The sequence below is a fragment of the Podarcis vaucheri genome, assembly GCF_965113315.1.
Source record: "Podarcis vaucheri genome assembly, chromosome: 10".
In the NCBI taxonomy this organism is placed as follows: Eukaryota; Metazoa; Chordata; class Lepidosauria; order Squamata; family Lacertidae; genus Podarcis; species Podarcis vaucheri.
Window position 1 is genome coordinate 32,492,924 of NC_138748.1, and position 18,635 is coordinate 32,511,558.

The following is an 18,635-nucleotide window of genomic DNA, read 5'->3' on the forward strand; positions in this document are numbered from 1 at the left end:
CTCTTCAAGCGGTTTTAAGAAAAAGGAAACAAACTTGCAAGACGTTTTCGTCTTGCGAAGCAAGCCCATAGGGAAATTCGTCTTGCGAAGCAACTCAAAAAACGAAAAACTCTTTCGACTTGCGAGTTTTTCGTCTTCCGAGGCATTCGTCTTGCGAGGTACCACTGTACCCTTCTTAAACAGTGGTGCGCACATCTAGATACAGGATTTGAGGTGTGGTCTGACCAAGGCTGAATAGGGCAGTACTATTACTTCCCTTGGTCTGGACACTAAAGCAGTCTAGAATTGCATGTCATTCCGTGGGCCCCAATTTAGGAGTTTCTTTCCCAGTATACTTTGGGTGTAAACTCTTTCTTTGGCCTTCTTGACTCAGTTTTTAAAAAACTGCCTTGATTCCCCACCCTCACACCATTTTGATTCAGGGTAAGTTTGCAAATCGCTGTGTTGTTCTTGTTGTTTTAAAAACCCAACCCTTAACTTGGCTCCATAGTTGTCAACTTTTCCCTTTTCTTGCGAGGAATCCTATTCGGAATAAGGGAATTTCCCTTAAAAAAAGGAAAACGTTGACAGCTATGCTTGGCTCCAACCATTGGATGCTGCTGCGCTGCTGGATGCGCATTCCTAATGTAGAAGCATTGAATATAAACAATAGAATCGAAACCTGCGTAGAAACCTCGGCTTTCCGCACGCGCTTTGCATTGTTCCTGCCGGAAACTTTCCTCTGCGCGACCACCCTCCTTCCTCTTCTTCCTCCTCCTCCTCCTCGTCCCCTCCCGACCCCCTGCTGATATTTCCTTCTTCTTTTTTTCTTTTTAGGTGATTGAAGGGGGAGCCGGCACAGGCGCTTCCCCTTTAAATTCCAGCTGTGTGGCTAGGAAACAGCTCTTCTCGTTGCAAAGCGCTGGGCTGGGGCTGCTGGTGTGAGACTGTCCTTCCACTTCCTGGCTCCGGCAGCCGGGAGAAGATCTGATCGCCCCGCCGAGTCCTCGGGGGAGAGAGAGAGGAAGGCAGAGGAAGGAAGGGGGCAGGCGGCGCGACTCCTCCAGACAGAGGGAGAGAGAGAGAGAAGGCAGCCACACAGCCGGGGGTACCTTTTGGCTCCGGTTTCTCGGCTGCCCTGGGATCGGTAGCCTTCGCGGCATGTGCAAGAGAAGGATGGAGGTGGCTGGTTTCTAAATCATCCTGAAGACTATTTCCATAGTAACCTGCCGAAGTGGTGCAATTTGAGCGGACTGAGGCTTTCTCTCCGCACTTCCAGGATGATATCTGACAGGTAAGGCTTCCGGAGGACCCTTGGACCGCTGGTCTTTCTCTCGAGGGTCTATAAATATCCATATGTCTGTGTCTCGATTATCCTATGTTTCCAAAGTTGTCTTTAGGGGGGGAAATCGCTTTTTTCCAATTTGATTTATTTACCTGTATTAAAGAAATGATGTAATTTCTGGGCTCCTAACCCTTCCTACATTAAAAAAATAATTAAAAAATAAAGACAGCTGTGGGTGTGGGTGGGAATGGGTTTGTTTTTTTAATGCTTCTGTTCTTCCGTTATTGTCTTATAAAGAGAGGGATGTTGGTAAGCCTGAACGCACAGTCTTCCTGAACGTTTTATTCTTTGGCGTCGGCGGCAGCGGCGTAGATTGTGGACTAGTGACTTTAGGGAGCCGGCTTTGCTTGTTGGCTGCTCCAGAGGCGTGTGCCGAGTAGCAGCACCTTTGGCCCAGGGCAGCCTTTGCAGGCGCCGGATTGATGGGTTGCGAGGGGCTTTTTGGCAGATGAGAGAGGGATGACGCTTCCGTACCTTCTTTGTTTGTCCCCTTACTACATATTCTTTCCTCCGCCCCATTTTCCAGTTCCTCTTCTCCCACCCCCTCTGTTTGTTTGCCGGTTTCTCCCTCCCCCCCCCGTTTTTGCTTCTTTTATTGGGGTGGGGGCGGGCGAAGGCGTAGGAGAGAGAAGCTGGAGAAAAAAATATGCATGATGTACTGTGCCTTAAAACCTGAAATCCCGAGAACACCCTAAAGCAAACGCCAATATTGTCATCCCTTCTCCCGCCCTGGCTGGCCTAAAGCAGGCGATCAGCACGTTTTCGGTACTTTATTGATCTTTTTTTTCTTTCTGGGGGATTGTAGGTGCAGATGCATGTTGTGTCTCTCCAGCAGTGCAAGGCAGGCTGCCGCCCCGCTTTGAGAGGCGAGACACTATTGTGGTGATCAGCGTTTTCTCTGGGAGATGGATGGCACCTTGATCTCTCCCCAAAGCAGTCATTTAAAAGGAGTTAACGCTGAACATCCATTCTCCCCTGTAAGACAAGAGGTTGGCAGCATTAGGGGTGTGTGGCCTGGAGAGACGGAGGAGGGAGGGTGAGGCTTGCTAGTGGCTGTGTTTGAAGTGGGGAGAGTCAAAGCAGAAGCTGACAGTTTGGGTGTTAAAGTGTGTGTGTGTCTGCGCGCGCGTGCGTGCGTGTGTGTGAGAGAAATGCTGGCTCTGTGCACGCGTGTGTGTGAGAGGGAGGGGAGGAAGGAAAGCGGGTAGGGGAGGGGGCGAAAGTAGAAGAAAGCAGCCTGTTGTTAATTGCCTAGGTTACAGTTCCTGCATCCATGCCTGCCTGTACTCTTCCAAGTCCTAGTGCCTTCCCTGTTTCCAGGTTGTATGCATCAGGTACAGCTGGAGAGTTCTGTGGTCCTGGGTGGGTGTGTGGCAACAATCTGATTCTGAAAGGGAGTCTAGCACTCAGTTAAATTCAAATGTGGGCAAAACGTATCTCAATCTAGCATTGCGTATAGAATTTGACTAACTTCCTCTCTTGCAAAGGTATTGTGCTATTAATGGTTGCCCAAAAGGAAGAAGGTGGATCTTTATCCAACAATCCATCCCAGGCTTGGGATCTGGACATTTTCTGCTAATTTCTGCCTGTCAAATTTCTGTTAAAGGTACAGGAATCCATCATTAGAATGCTGACAATCCAGTGTGAATATGGTGGACCCTCATAACGTTGTTGGAAGCCCGACTTCCTCTATGATTTATATTATTTGGTCTATTACTGGTGGAACTTTGAACACAACCTATATAGCTTGGCCCAAAGTATTCTGATTTGGGGTTGGGAGAAAACAAAGTAATGCACAAGCAGAAGTATTTTTAGGGTTGAGACGTGAGCCCTTGGACTATTGTGTTCTCATGTGACATTTTCCAACTAGCAGGGGTGGCCAGTACTTTTTGCATTGGGGACTGGTAAAGCAGAAGGCAGGGAGGTCAACTGTAGGTGGAACCAGAGCCAACTAATTCTCGTAATGTCCCCATCTTCCTCCCTGCTGAGTTCTATAAGGGCAACACTGAGACTAAGAAGGAGGAAGCTAACAACATAAGAAGAGCCTGCTTGATCAGGCCAATGGCCCAACTCATCATCCACTTCTCACGGTGGCCAACCAGATGCCTTTGAGAAAAGTATGGCGGCAGGACAAGTGACAGGTGGCTGAGGGCAGGCTGAAGTTGGTGGGGCATTGGCCCATTTGCCTTAATAGACGATCCTCCATTGCCAACTAGAAATGACAAGCTATTTAAAAATAGATGGTAATCTATGAGAGAGATGGATGGGTGTGTAAATTACATATTAACACACCACACCTTCCGAGCAGTAGCAAGGATCCAGGTTATGTTTCCATTGGAAAATCAAGGTGCTGCCAAGTTGGCAGAGTCTTAGAAATACGGTTTATTCATGTTTACACCAGAAGCCTTCAATAGAGGGGGGTACAGAACATTACACCCCCAAGCGTCTCTCTCATTGCTCCTCTCATAGTTTCAGCAAGGTTGGGTCCAATGCAGCAGCCAATCATGGCCACTGGTCTCTCAGTGCAGCTTCATAGAGCCAGCACTGTATGGGGTTCTCACTACTCCCTACTTTCTCATGCTTGTTTGCTTGCCAAAAAAGGACAACTTTTTTTCTGTGTGACTCCACGCCCATGTTTCCCAGGCAACCTCCCCCTCTACCTTTGCCTTGTAGATGGCAGGGCCATCATCTCTGTCTGGCTGAAAAAATGCTTAGCCAGTCAGCTTTGATTAAATTCCAGTACCAGTGGCGTAGCGTGGGTTGTCAGCACCCGGGGCAAGGCAAGTAATTTGCGCCCCCTAACCTGTGGATTTGCGCCCCCTAACCCGTGGATTTGCGCCCCCTAACCCTAACCCCCAGATGTTGCGCCCGGTGCGGCCGGCCCCCCCTGCACCCCCCACGCTACGCCACTGTCCAGTACCCCAGGATCTAGAGGGGGAAATCTTGCATCCAGGGATCTGGGCATCCCTGTTTCCACACTAACCCATAACACTTTATTGATTGATTGATTGATTGATTGATTGATTGATTTAATTTAATTTATATACCACTCTTCATCAAAAGATCTCAGGTTGTTTCACAAGATAAAACCATGAGATAAGGGCACAAATAAATAGTTAAAACAGAAACAACTAAACAATACCTCCTACAAACACACTTAAAAGGCTGTAGAATATTAACTGGCCAAAGACCTGGTTGAAGAGGAAGGTTTTTGCCTGGCGCCTAAAGGTGTATAATGAAGGTACCAGGCAAGCCTCCCTGGGGAGAGCATCCCACAAAAGGGGAGCCACTACAGAAAAGGCCTGTCCCCATCCTCCAGACCTCACATGGAGGAGGCACATGAAGAAAGGCCTCAGAGTCCAGATATATATATATATCAAATCTAGCCTTGCTCACCCTGGTAACCATGGTGTCTGGGGCTGATGTGGTCCAGAAACATCTGGAGGACCGCAGGGTGGTGAAAGCTGCTATAATGGATGGCAGAGTGGACTGACTGAAAATGTCCCAACTGTTGTATTGATGGTGACAGGAAGAGAAGTGCTTGTTTAAGGGGACCAATATATTGACCATAAACCTGTATTTGGAAGTTCATATCAAGTGCAGTTACCTAGAATGAAGTGCATTTACTTGATTAGCAACTAAGCCCATGTCAACACTGTTCAGTGCTGATGCATTCCAATGTGACTTTGTGTGGCTTATTCCTGCTGCTGAAACACAGGGCCAGTTATGATGCTACTTAGCACTACTGCACAGAAACCATTTCTACAAGGCTCCATAATGCATTGGAATGTGAGGTTGGTTTTTTTTGCAGGAAAATATGAAGCCATGTCTTATGCTCAGGTCAGACTATTGGTGCATCTGGCTGAGTACTAGCAACTCTCCAGGTCAGAAGTCCTTTCCTCTCTTACTTCCTGGGACCCTTAATAGGAAAATGCAATGAATGAACTTTGGACCTTCTGCAGGCAAAGCAGGTGGTTTATAAATGGACCTATGGTCCATTTCCCACTTGTTTCAGTATTCTTGCAATAAGGAAGTGATAATTTCTATGTCACTAATTCATGCTTTTGTGTTTGGGAAAAACAGTATATGTATATGGGTGTTGGTGTAAAGGCAACAATCTATTTGCAGAATTGTTGCATAAATAGATGTCGAATTTTTGGAAAAGAGCCCTGGGGCTCTTTAAGACGCTTGCATGACAAAGTGCTCAGATGCCAGTAACATAACAAATAACATAATTTGTAATCATGATAATATTTACTGGAGAATGAATAGTTCAAGTGAGATATTAACATTCCACAGAAGAACCCCATAGCCTACTAGTACCTATATGCAGCTATGAAAAAAGGCAATTTTTGGTGGCACACGCTGCCTTGGGCTAGAGTTTGCTTCACCAGATGCATCATTCTTGGCAATCCATGGAAATTTTTGCAATAATACATTTGCATAATGTGCTGGACTATTGTTTCATTTCACCTGCAAGCTATGGCTGGTTGGCTATCCCTGGCCGCTGTAGAATCTCTGTATTTAATAAGATGATTCAATAATAGTAACTTCAGCCTGCAATATCTCATTGCCATTCAGCCACACGATACATAGAATCGCAGCTATTCTTTAACCAAAATGCCAAGGAAACGAGAAGTATGTGGCTGTTGCATCAAGGAGATAGTCATCACTGCTAATGGAATCCAGTGAGAGACTAGAGCAGTTCTAGGCAGGTTTTACTAATAATAATTAAAAAAGACTTGCAGGATCCAAAAAGGAAATACATGCCCCAGCATGCCTTTGGATAAGGTCATTTATCCCTTCCTTCTTAGCATAATTAATTATCCAGTTTATTCTATCAGCTTTTAATGAGGACGAACTGCTGAAGGATTAGAAAACATGCTTTCAAAAAGTAGTAATTTTATGCCTCCCTTCTCCATTCAATAAACAAAAATGTGTGTGTGTGTAGTACAAATAAGAGACTCATCATTATCTATTTTTAATGGCTTATCTCATGGGCTCTCTAAAGAAAAAAACCACAATGAAATGTAAGCATTACTGTCAGGAGTCTAGTATACCTGTTACATCTTGGAACTGGTCTTCGTAAACTCCAGAAGAGCCCAGAGCCACCATCCCTGCCAAGTCCATGGGGCTTTGAATCTTTTCAGCAATACTGATTCCTAAAGCTAACTTAATGAGTTTTATGCCATTGCCCTGATAATAAGGGTGTGTGTGTGGATGGACTGATAATCTATCTACATTGAGAAGTTTGCTAATTCTGATGATATTAAGGTAATCACTGATTGTTACTGGCGATACACTGAGGAACTTTTAAGCATTCATAATAGAAACTGATACTCTTTGGTCCCTATCAAGGGCCAGACAAATGCACAATTATTTCATTAAAAAATTATTTCCTGCCAGATACCATCGTGCTGAAGCTTTTGCTCAAAGCAGGCAGAAGACTGATTAGTCATCTAACGAGTGAAAATAGTTTAGTTAAAAACCACACAAAAAAACCACATGGACGGCTCTTGTTTTAAACATGTAAAATCTGCAGGAGATTAATTTTGCTTATAAGCAAATTGTATGTGCAAGCCAGGCGCATGGCATAAGCACTGCTAAGCTATTTTAGAGAGAATGCTGTTTTTCAGCTGATACAACCTTCACTGTCCTCCCATGTAAACAGACACAATTCCTTACTAGATGTATCTAAATCTGTACTCCTATTGCAGGTGGGGCTATAATATTAGAATAAATGTTCTAACAGTAGGATATGTTTGATTGGAACAGGCTGCCTTGGGCAGTGGGTACTCCTTGGATATACTTTAAAAAGAGGCAAACACAGCTGTATGTCGGGGTGCTGTAGTTGCTGTGTTCTTGGTCTCCCAAGGTTCCATTGAAGCCTAGGTAAAGGTAAAGGGACCCCTGACCATTAGGTCCAGTCGCAGACGACTCTGGGGTTGCGGCGCTCATCTCGCTTTATTGGCCGAGGGAGCCGGCGTACAGCTTCCGGGTCATGTGGCCAGCATGACTAAGCCGCTTCTGGCGAACCAGAGCAGCGCACGGAAACGCCGTTTACCTTCCCACCAGAGTGGTACCTATTTATCTATTTGCACTTTGACGTGCTTTCGAACTGCTAGGTTGGCAGGAGCAGGGACCGAGCAACGGGAGCTTACCCCGTCACGGGGATTCAAACTGCCGACCTTCTGATCCACAAGTCCTAGGCTCTGTGGTTTAACACGTAGTGCCACCCGCATCCCTTCCATTCAAGCTTACTACTGTGGGGTTGAATAGGATTGTGAATAATGGCTGTATTCTCCCCCATTAAAATTAATGAGCATGATTGCTAGATCCATTAATTTCAATAGGTCTACTCTGAGCAAAACTTAGTTGAATACCACCCTTGAGGACATCTGCTTGGAATGTACCAGAGCTTGAGCCACAGTGGGAAACCTAAAGTGTGTGGGGGACTCTCTATTTGGTGGTAATAGAAATGCACTCTGAACTTGTTCGTGGGCCTTTCCCCTTCTCTCTCTTTTACTTCACACATTCCAAGGTTGAGCCTTGACTTATTAAAAACATGCTAAAGCTAAGTCCTGGTGAACCCTGGCACAAGCTGAGCCTTGAACATGACAACTGCAATTCCACTGTTTGACCGTTTGCAGTGTTATGAATAATACTGTATACCAGTATTATGGCATGCTCTCATGAACAGTGGCATAATGCATATTTCTGCCATCTTCCACAGATCAATTGCATCTTTCAGCAAAGTCTGAAAGTATAGAATGTGCTTGGAGACTGTAGGCATTCCCTGCCCCCCCCCCAAGCTGGTAGAGAACATTTACATTTATGTTGCCATACTTGTCCTTTTAAGTCAGCCTCCAAGGCAATGTTGTGGTTCTTGTATCATTGCAATTTAAAGTTAATGATCCTGAGCTTCCTGTTGAAATGATGAAAATATTGTGACATAGCAACACAGGGGATAATTTTCAACCCTGAGGTTTTTTTCCAGCTCTGGTTTGAAATGCAGCAGGAAGCCTTAGGTTTATCTTCAGAACAGAAACAGCAGTGACTTACCAGAAATGTATAATCAGATATATTTTAATGTTTCGGTATTAAGAGCATTGCATTTATAGAGCTGCTGTGAGAAAGCAGGGGCGGCTTGATAATAAGAATACCAAAAATAACCATTCTGTGCCTTTTTATTGTAATGTTCTCTTAAAAAAATATGGCATGCTGTCTAGGGCAGAAGAGCAATATTAAGACTGGTGTTTTCATCCCACCCTCTGAAACTACACTATGTGATCTGAAGGGATAGCTTAAAAATGCTATAAATAAGCTATGTGGAGTGATGCTATGTATTATCCCATGGTTCCTCCAGTCCAATACACTTTGTTGCTTACTTTGAATAGCAAGATGGTGTCCCATCCGTTTCCATGCATGGAAACCATGATGGGGCAGTGTTCTCATTCCACTTCACCTGAGGGTAGCGGACTACCTTAAGGGGCACAGGCCAAGCTGCATGACATATCCAGCACTGTCCTCCAGGACCTTGCTGCTTCACTGTGTTCCTCTGCACCTGCTGTCTGAGGTAGCTTTCTCACTCTATCTAAGGGTAATGCCAGCCCTCAGTTGAATGCAGCTATACTCTAGCAGCAGATACGTTTGTATACATAGGCTGCATGCTGAGGGAGACCTGGTATTGCAGGGGAAACTATTTTATAAAGTTGCCATGCCAACAGCTGTGCTTTGTTTTACCAAAGAATCCTGTTGATCTGGGGTTTTTTTTTAGTCGAAAATATGCGCCAGTATTTTCAATATGTTTCATGTGAAACATGATCCTATGTAGGCTAGTGAAGGAATAAGTTCAGAAGGACTTGCTCCCAAACAAAGCGTTCACATGTTTACTTGGCGTGCCTACTTGGAAGTCAAGTCCCTTTGTGTTCTGTGGAATCTATTCCAGAGTAGAATGTGTAGGAATACATATCTTCTGCCTTGCAATAGCTTCTACAGAGTAAGGCTGTCACAATCTTGTTCAGTTAAGACTTGCATTCGTAAAACAGGGAGGTATGAGCACGAGAACAATTAAGAATCACATCATCTGGTTCATGGGCTAATTTCTGTGGCAAGAGAGGCTAATGCATGCAAGCTTCCTTCTGTTGCTTTTCTGCCTTTTTATTTTTAAAAAAGAAGGTGGCAGAAGAGCACCCCCTCCCCCCGAAGGGAGCTGCTGATTCTCTTCCAGTGCTAGGCCAAATATTTGGCCACAGTGTGAAAGATTAAATGGGGATTAGCCATGCTTCTGACAAACCCATCAGCATTGGTGCCCAATTCCTTTCAGCAAATCTGGCTCATGGACTGGAATAGTAACTACAGAGCTCGGTGTTACTTCATTATTTCATTTAATGATCAACACATTTTAAAAATAACTATTGATTAATTGATTTACAAGACTTGATTCATGGTGTACGATGCCTTTCTCAAATCTTTGTCTGCCCAGCTTTGTTCTGAATCCACTCCAGTGCTTGATCCTTTCAATGTGTTTTCTTGAGAGTTGACGTTTATCCACAGTGGCTTATTTGTTGCTTTCACATTTTTGTTTTACGTATTTATATCCCACTGGTAACCATCAAGAGATTGGGGTACCTTTCTTAAATTAGGGAGGAAAAACAAGAGTATAATAGCTTTATAAAACTTAGAACAGTGGTGACTGAGAACTTTTCTCCTTTCATAACTCTGAGACTTAGAGTCACCCACTGAAACAGGTTCAAGGGTGATGAAAGAAAGTGCAAATCCACACAATGTGTAACTTAGGAAGCATTCACCTTAGGTCAGAAGTGAGTTTTCAGCCAAAGGGCTGCATTCCCTCATGAGTCGCTTTCTAGGGGTTGCATACCGCTGGTGGGCGGGGTTGGAGACAAAAGTGGGAGGAGCAACAGATGTTACTCCCATCTTTGTTCAGCCTACATCCTCACCGCAGGAAAGCTACCCTCCTCTCATCTCTCCATCCAGGCAACCATGAAACTTAATCAAAGTTCCAGCCAAGCTAAAGCACTCAAGGAGGGTGTATAGCACATGCCCTCAAACATTTCTCTGATGAAAATAGGGACGTCCCATTCCGTAATGATAATTTTACTATTTATACCCCACCTATCTGACTGGGTTGCCCAAGCCACTCTGGGCAGTTTCCAACATATATAAAAAATAATAAAACATTATTTTTTTAAAATAAAAAACTTTCCCTATACTACACAGGATTGCCTTCAGACAGCTCAGGGGTCAGATAATTCCATACCCTCCAACATTTCTCCACTGAAAATATGGCCATCCTGAGGATCGGATCAGAAGCTGGGACAGCTTCTCTAAATCAGGGACATCCCTGGGAATTAGGGACACTTGGAGGGTCTGATAGAAGGCCCAGTGTGGTGTTCCAAGAGTCAAGTAGTGATCTGGAGGGGTCATGCTTGGTCCTGGAATTCTCCACTCATATATTAGATAGTTTTTAAAAAGAGTTAGTTGTTTTGTCCATTAGATAGGACTGCAACATGGAATCTTTATCTTCTGGGCAAGAACACGTCTGCATACAAGGGCCCGGGGGCATACAATGGGGATGGGCTTCTAGCCTTCAGGACCTGCATATGTGACCTTCCATAGGCATCTGGCTGTCCATGTTGGAAAAGAACTGGACTTGATGGCCCTCTGATTCAGCAGGGCTTAATTTAAACTGGCTGTTTCAGTGTTATTTGGAAGGTTTGAGTCTATCTTGCATTAGTGAATTTTTCAAACGACCAACTTGGTTCCGTAGCCTGGGTATGGCTGCTTTTCAGCCTCATTCTATTGGATCTCATTTTCTTATTGAATGGAGGAACACTTTCTATGTGCAGAAGAGCAAATAGAAAGAAAGCAATTTGGGATACAGAAAAAAATACTGCTGGGTTTTTAATTTTATTTCAGCAATGCTACAATTTGAGGAGATCTGAGCTATGAAAAGTAGAAAAGTCTATTCTAACAATAGCTATAAGGACTAAAAAAAAAAGTCCCCTTATTTACCTTTTATAAATGTAATCTGGGATCCAAAGACGTATTTTAGACAAGTCCTGGATTTTAGAAAGTAACCTGCTTGGCTACTTTCCCTCTATCCCTGGTTAATGACACAGCCATACCACATTGCTTTTGATATCCGCCTCTGTTTGATTTTTCTAACTGCTTTGTTGTCATATGTGGGAGGGGTGGTGTGGAAGTCCAAGGTTGCTTTGGGGAACATAGAGTTAGTTTCATTTTCTTAACGTGGTACCCACCCCATAAAGAATGTGAAAAATAGTAACAAGATATCCATTGTTTATATTAAACAAGCAAACAAAAAACCCAGGTGTCAAAAGTACCTTCAAATTTAGCAAGATCTGTAGTGATCCCAAAGCGCACTTGTTATAAGCATTGAACACCTTATTCTTTGAGCTTGCATTGCACCAGTGCCTTTCCCCACGTTGTTTTATTCCCAACTGCACAGGCAAAAGGGGGACACGTGGAGGTTTGCTGTGCTAATACATGCTTATCAAAAGCATACTTTACAAGCATAATTGGCACAATAACAATCTGAATAATTTCTCTGTTCTTTACATTTCTTTGGCCTAGCTTCCTTTGCTTAGCCTCTCCGTTACCACTGTTCTTCATTCATGAGATGCAAAGTAAAGCAGATTCTGTGCTGAACACAAATACGTTATCAATTCAGATGTCTACAAATAATGACATCAACTCACATTTTGTACATGCGTCATTTAAACGATGCTACTGGTGTTATTGTCATGCAGCCATGATTGTTGTCATCATTATTATTATTGTTTTGAGTTGATCTTGTTCTGCAGAAGCCTCAAGAATAAGTCAGTTTTGATTAAGGTTATGTAATTTGATTTTAAAAGGTGTCTTATGTTGTGCACAAGATGTAAATTACTTTTCCCATTTAGATAGATTTAGTTTCTTGTTTATGCTGTTACCTAAGGACTATCTTTCCATGATCTTTCCCTTAAGGTGTGACTTGATTAAGAACAGCTTTTCATTTAGCATTTGCTTTACATACATGGACACGTAATTGCTAAAAGTTGATTTTTTTATGTAGATAAAAGTTTCAACAGAAAAAATTACTCAAGTGACTTCATGCTGTGAAGTGTGTACTACATTTTTATGGGCTATTCCTCTGCTTAAGTGAGTAATATCAGTCGTTTCTGTCCTTTTAATGCTGACACTTGCTTTCTGAGCTGGCGTTTAATTCATACAAGTGTCACTGAACAATTTTTCCTCCTTAGAGTTGATGGGTACAGCCCATGAAAGATCAATGGTGTGCATGTTATATTGAAATTTAATGGGAATTTCATATGACCTTACCAAGGTAGGCGTCTCTGTTCTGCAGTAATGGTGGGCTCTACTAATGGTGGTCTGTTTTTAGTATCAAGTTTTTATTAAAGCTTTTTTTAAAATAATACAATAAGATGAAAAAAATTAATCTAAATAATAGAAGGTAGATCTTAACCCTTGTCTCATACAGAAAATGATGGGCCCTCCCACCTCTCACCTAGGAATCCTCATCCTGGGAGTTCTTTCATTTCCCCACCTCTCACTCAGGGTCTTTCCACCACCCACCCACCACCTTCCGGCTACAGATCTAACAGAGCTGAATTGTACATTTCCCTTAGTTCAGATTTCATGTTGGCACCTCCATCATGCCTAATACTAGTGAATACTAATGAACCAGCCCATCCAGGTTTAGAGGAGAAACTTCATTAATATCAACAGTGCTTAAAAGTTGTGAACTGTGTCTATTGCCTCTTTTAGTTTCATTTTAGCATCCCTAACAAATTACAGTTCCCAGGTTTCTTTGAAGGAAAGCCATGTCCTTAAATGTGCATTGTATGTGGTATGAAGGTACGATGTAGATCTGCTGTTACATATAATTACCCAGTGAATTTCTTTTAACATCACAATGTAAAAACAATTTCCCTTGCTCGGATTCACCAGAATATATATGCAATAATGTCTATCCAGAACTGATATTTGTGTGATTGTTTTACACCTTAAAAGCTGTAAAGTTCTATGCATTGGTTAAGTATACTATGTCATGATTTTCTCAGCTTTCCTTGTCTACTTAATTTAGCTGGAAATCTGTGGCCAAACTTAATCCTTCATAGTAGGGCTTCCTTTGGTTAGCCTGTTAGCCAGTGTGGTGTAGTGGTTAAGAGTGGTGGACTCGTAATCTGGTGAACCGGGTTCGATTCCCTGCTCCTCCACATGCAGCTGCTGGGTGACCTTGGGCCAGTCACACTTCTCTGAAGTCTCTCAGCCCCACTCACCTCAGAGAGTATTTGTTGTGGGGAGGAAGGGAAAGGAGAATGTTAGCTGCTTCGAGACTCCTTAGGGTAGTGATAAAGCAGGATATAAAATACAAACTCTTCTTCTAATTGTGGGTCTGCTGTGAAGCTTTTGCCTATCGTGATGCTACTTTGCTTTAGTCGTATAGGCCAGCTGCCTTTAAATAAACACGTGCAATTTTGCAAAATAACTGTGAAAGGCTGCCAATTAATATAGAGTGTTCAAGATTGGTGTTGTCACAGTTTACTTTTTTGTGTGTATTCAAGAATAATATTTAGGTACAGAATAATAAAAATGTACAGATATTTGTCATTCTTGAGTCAGTAACAGTTATTGCAAAGCTTGATGAGTGTAATAGACTAAGTAACAATAGAACAAATAACGATTTACCCCCCACAAGACCATCTCAAAATAATATTCTTTTGTTTTGTTAGCAATGCACATGGTGCATCTTCCAGAATAACATTTCAGCAAAACAGTCACAGCTTATTTAATACTGTATGCATATTCCTTTGCTGGCTGTTGTATGCAGCCCAGCAAAAGCAAACTTCTCCATTGTAACAGTTTATTTGGATTTTGACCATTAGCCAGTGATAGATCTTTACTATTTCATAGATGCCTTGATTGGAAATCATACCAGTATCAATGTGTTGGGCTTTTCCTCTGTGTTGGCCAAAATCAATGCTTGACAAGCTACAGAGTAGGATTTTATTTTCATTATCTCTACATATGCATAACAATTCTTCATTGATTTCTAGATCAAAATAAAGTTATTTTGCTGATTGTTGTTGTTGTTTTTTGCCATACTGAGTTTCACTGGGAAGGACAGGGTAGAAATTTAATAAAAAATAATATTTGGGTCAATGGGTATCTCATTAATTTCAGTAGTCCTTTGCATACTAAACCCCCCCATCTTATTAGCTAGTTTTCTATAGGGATGATTTCCCTACAGAATTTACCTATATATAATTTTTGCAATGGAGAAAAAAGTATACTTTTAATAGTTTAGAGTGCTAAAATTGTGGTAGATCTGCAAAACAGGGAGTGCTGTTTCTATTTAACTTGAAACAAACAATACAGGGAAATGTATCGCTGCAGGAAAAATACTGTTGGTTAATATTCCTTCCCACCTATTGAATGAATCAACTGGAACTTGGGGACGGTGGCAAAACAATAGGCCTGGAGAAGAACATTAACTTAGTCTTCCTTGTTTGCAGTCAAACAATGCATTGAATTTTACAAGAACCTTCCTGCTCCAATTCTCAAAGAAATGTTTTCCACTAAAGGCTTTATTGCCACAAAATAACTGCTAGTGCTCAGTGAGTAAAACTGGCTAGCCCTTCTTTGGAAGAAATGGGTTTTATTTTCCATTCCCCTAGTGTGAAAATTTGAGTGTGTGCCTTAAATTGTTGTCTGAAGATGCACAATTAGGTGCTGAAGCATTAGAGGTTTTTGAGGCACAGCAAAAGTGTATCACCTGAGGTGGCGTTAAACTTTGAATCTCTGAAATATATGCATATTTCAGCAAAGCATTTATCAGACTTTCTGGTGGTTCGTTTTAACAAAGTCCTAAAGAAGTTAAAATGGAGTGGTGGGGGATATATTCAGCCAGTACCGAAAACTGTTTCTGTATGGAACAAGGTTCTACTTCCTTTAATTATACTGAGTCCAGCATACAGCCTAAGCATTTTTTCCCTCCTTGGAATCTGCCAGTGCATCTACATGCCACCAGGGGGTGCTCACATGGCAACTTTATAGTCATCCAAAAAAAGAAGAAAAAAAGATTATTGGAACCTTACAAGGATAAGAAGGGAGACCTCAAGAAAATTCTTTGTGCCACCTTCTATTATAGTGAATGCTGAAGGAAATGACTGTTGGGAACTGTGAAGGAGAGGGTGAGAAGGAAACAGTGAGGGAGGGATTTTGCCATGGTGCTAAGAAAGGGCAAAGGCTTTGAGGCCCCACTGATAAATTTTTCACATGAAACTAGGTGAGTGGATTTTAGGTACCTTCTTGTGTGAATATAAGAGGCTATTTCAAGCTGACAAATTGCCACAGCATTCATATAACTACTTGGTCATCTGTGTTATTTGGTCAAATGAGGAAAACTTCTACCTTACTTCAACATATTAGAAGCAGTCTAGGGAAGCAGGGGAACGACTAAAATTCTGCCCGTTATTTGGCAAGGCAGATCTGTTGACTAACACCGTAGGTGTATATGGAATCACTTGTTATAAATTGCTTCTTGGGAAATCTGTAGCCTGTGGCAGATTTGCACATGTATGCTCAAGGACCAGAGTGCATTGGTTTATATGACAACTCCCGATGAGCTTTCCAAACTTTTCATGTTGGTGACACACTTTTCAGACAGGTGTTATTTTTGCGACACAGTAATTTACTTAAACTAACCCCTTTCCAGCTCCGGGAGGAGTGCAGGGGAGAGTTCGCGCAACACACCTACACACTGCAGCTGACACACTTAATGTGTCGCGACACACAGTTTGGAAAGCTCTGTTCTGATTACTAGATGGTGAGTAGTGCCTGACTGCTCTTCCCACGAGGTGCAGGATATTTAGCAATATTGCCTATTTCAAATTGTTCCTTTGCCATGATAAAATCAAGGGAATTGTACTTTTTTTGATGGATTGACTATATAGTGAATCCATCCAAAGGGGATAGCCGAGTTCACTTATTTACTAGTCTGTGGAAGAAAAGTAACTTCACACATGATTGTATGACCCACCTGTGTGTACATGAATGAATATAAGCATTACTTCTACTGACAATGGAGGCAGAACATAGCCATAATGGCTGGCAGCCACTGATAGCCTTTTCCTCCATGAATTTGTCCAATCCTCTTTTAAAGTCATCCAAGTGGGTGGCAATCACTGCCTCCTGTGGGAGCAAGCTCCATCCTTTAACAATGCATGGTGTGAAGAAGATGATAACAGGTGTTTCCAAAAGACAAGGCTTTGTATAAGAAGCAGTATGGGCCCTGCAGAGCCCACTGCTGCAGACATCTGCCCTGGATCCCACGTGTGGCTATAAGCTACTGTTGAACATTTCTTTTGGAGGCTTGGAACTTGAGGCTAGGCAACAAAGCCGATCTAAGATAGCAGCTGCCTTGCACAGAGCTGTCACCTCATTGGCTCCCATCAGAAGAACACTAGCACAGGTAAGCCTGCCAAGGCAGGGACCCTACCAGTGGGCATTATGCCATGGAACCGGCTATGCATGGTGCGGGCCCTCGTATTAGGAAAGTTGCATGGGATGGTGGTTGAAAAGATGTGGGCGATAATAATGCATTTGAGCACATAGACAAATTAGCCCCCGACATCTCTATTCATGCTCAGTTTGGCATTTTAACCAATATTTGGGGAAGACCTCTTTTGGCCCAGCAGTATTGTTCGAATGTTTCTTGTGTGGTTTGTTTGCTTACAAAAAGGGGGAAGATGAAAAGGCAGTGTTTAAACTGACAGTCATTTGATTTGCATTTGTAGCAGGCGCTGCCTCTCTTGTTTAGAGGCTATACAATTTTCATTTACAGCACGACACATGCTGCATTCATCAAGAGGATTAGCTGTATTCTGTGAATTAGGAGGACAACCTTGCAGAGAATAATGCATTTGACTACATGAAACGCTTTCAGCCTGTTTCCTCCTATTTTTAATGCCCTCTCCTGAAGTTAGTATGTTTGTCCAGATCCTCCTTATTTCTGTCCTTTAAAATGTGCTTTCTTTAAAAGATATTGGATCTAGTTCAGGTTTGCATTGAAGTCTTATTGGCAGTGGTTAGGAGTTGTGTAGGACTAGGGCCAGTGAGACAATAAGACAGAGTTGCTCTCAGTTAATTTGTTTGGGTTGAATCTATTTTTAAATAGTGGTGGTACATTTCTTCCCATTGTAACGTCCAGACTCAGATTACTTTCATATGTGATTGACCATATTATCGTTCCAAGAAACAGCAGTTTAATTCCATGCAATTTATTGAGTACTTTGTCTTTTATAAATCAGGCTTTGAAAAACTGAAGTAGGAATATTAATGCTAAGATTTTAAAGATGTCTGGAGAATTTGGATGTCTATCGCAATTAGTTCTAAGAGGAAGTGTCTGTCCAAATCTTGGAGGAGGGTTTTTGGAAGATGCTTTTGTATAACGATGTTGAAAAAGCATGCCTTATGTCTTTAGTCTGAATTTCAAGGATTTCCACCCCCATGAATGTGAAATAGAGAATAACAATGTAGGCTGGATTCATTTTCTTTTTTTCAATCCTCTCCTCCCCACTTCCTTTCACGATTAACTTTCTATCCTATATTTCATTATACTTGATTAAAATTAGACATTAGGTAAAATTTGCAGGTGGAGGATAACATCATAAAAAAACCTGTTGTTTCATTTTTGTTTTGATTCTGATCAGTGAAAATATATATTGACATTCTATGACATTGATATCCTGGCTTGTAATTGGATATTAAACCGCAGTTCACAGTTTGTAATTACCAGGGAGCTGCAGTGTAATAAACCCCAGAAATATTGCATTCTGATGTATTCAGCAGATGCTGGTCCAATAGGACCGAGTCCCATCAATTTGTCCTCAGCCAGCTCCCACCTGCCTTCCTTCTTGATTGCATCCAGCCCTCTGCCTGTCACTTCCTCTTTCTCAGTCTTCGTGTTGCCCTTGTAGGACTCAACAGGCAAGAGGATTGGCAGCAAAACTATAATTAGTTGGCTCTGCCTGTTATCTGCTGCAGCTCCACCTATCATTGGTTTTGGTTTCACCTACTGTTGCTCTCCCAGTCACCACGGGATGCATAATAAAAAGGAGGATGGAAGGCGATGAGGGGAGTGCTTGATGACTAGGCTTGTTCTCTACTGCCTATGCATGATGATCTGGTCTTCCTGGACCACTAGAAATTTCTCTTGACAAATCTCAGATTCTGATCAGGCATAGCTATAGAAAAAAATTGT

General features: G+C 42.3%; 1 protein-coding gene across 8 annotated transcripts in view; it reads left to right on the forward strand.

Moving 5' to 3' along the window:
• The first annotated feature begins 558 nt into the window (after positions 1 to 558).
• NAV3 (neuron navigator 3) overlaps positions 559 to 18,635 on the forward strand; it is a 459,986-nt gene continuing 441,909 nt past the window's right edge. For 3 of the 8 annotated variants that reach the window (XM_082240709.1, XM_082240710.1, XM_082240713.1), the window contains exon 1: positions 563 to 1,273. The gene's annotated coding sequence lies outside the window, so the exon portion shown is untranslated. Of the gene's footprint in view, positions 1,274 to 18,635 lie in introns of all 8 variants that reach the window. The other 5 variants (XM_082240712.1, XM_082240716.1, XM_082240711.1 and 2 more) reach the window with 4 other exon arrangements.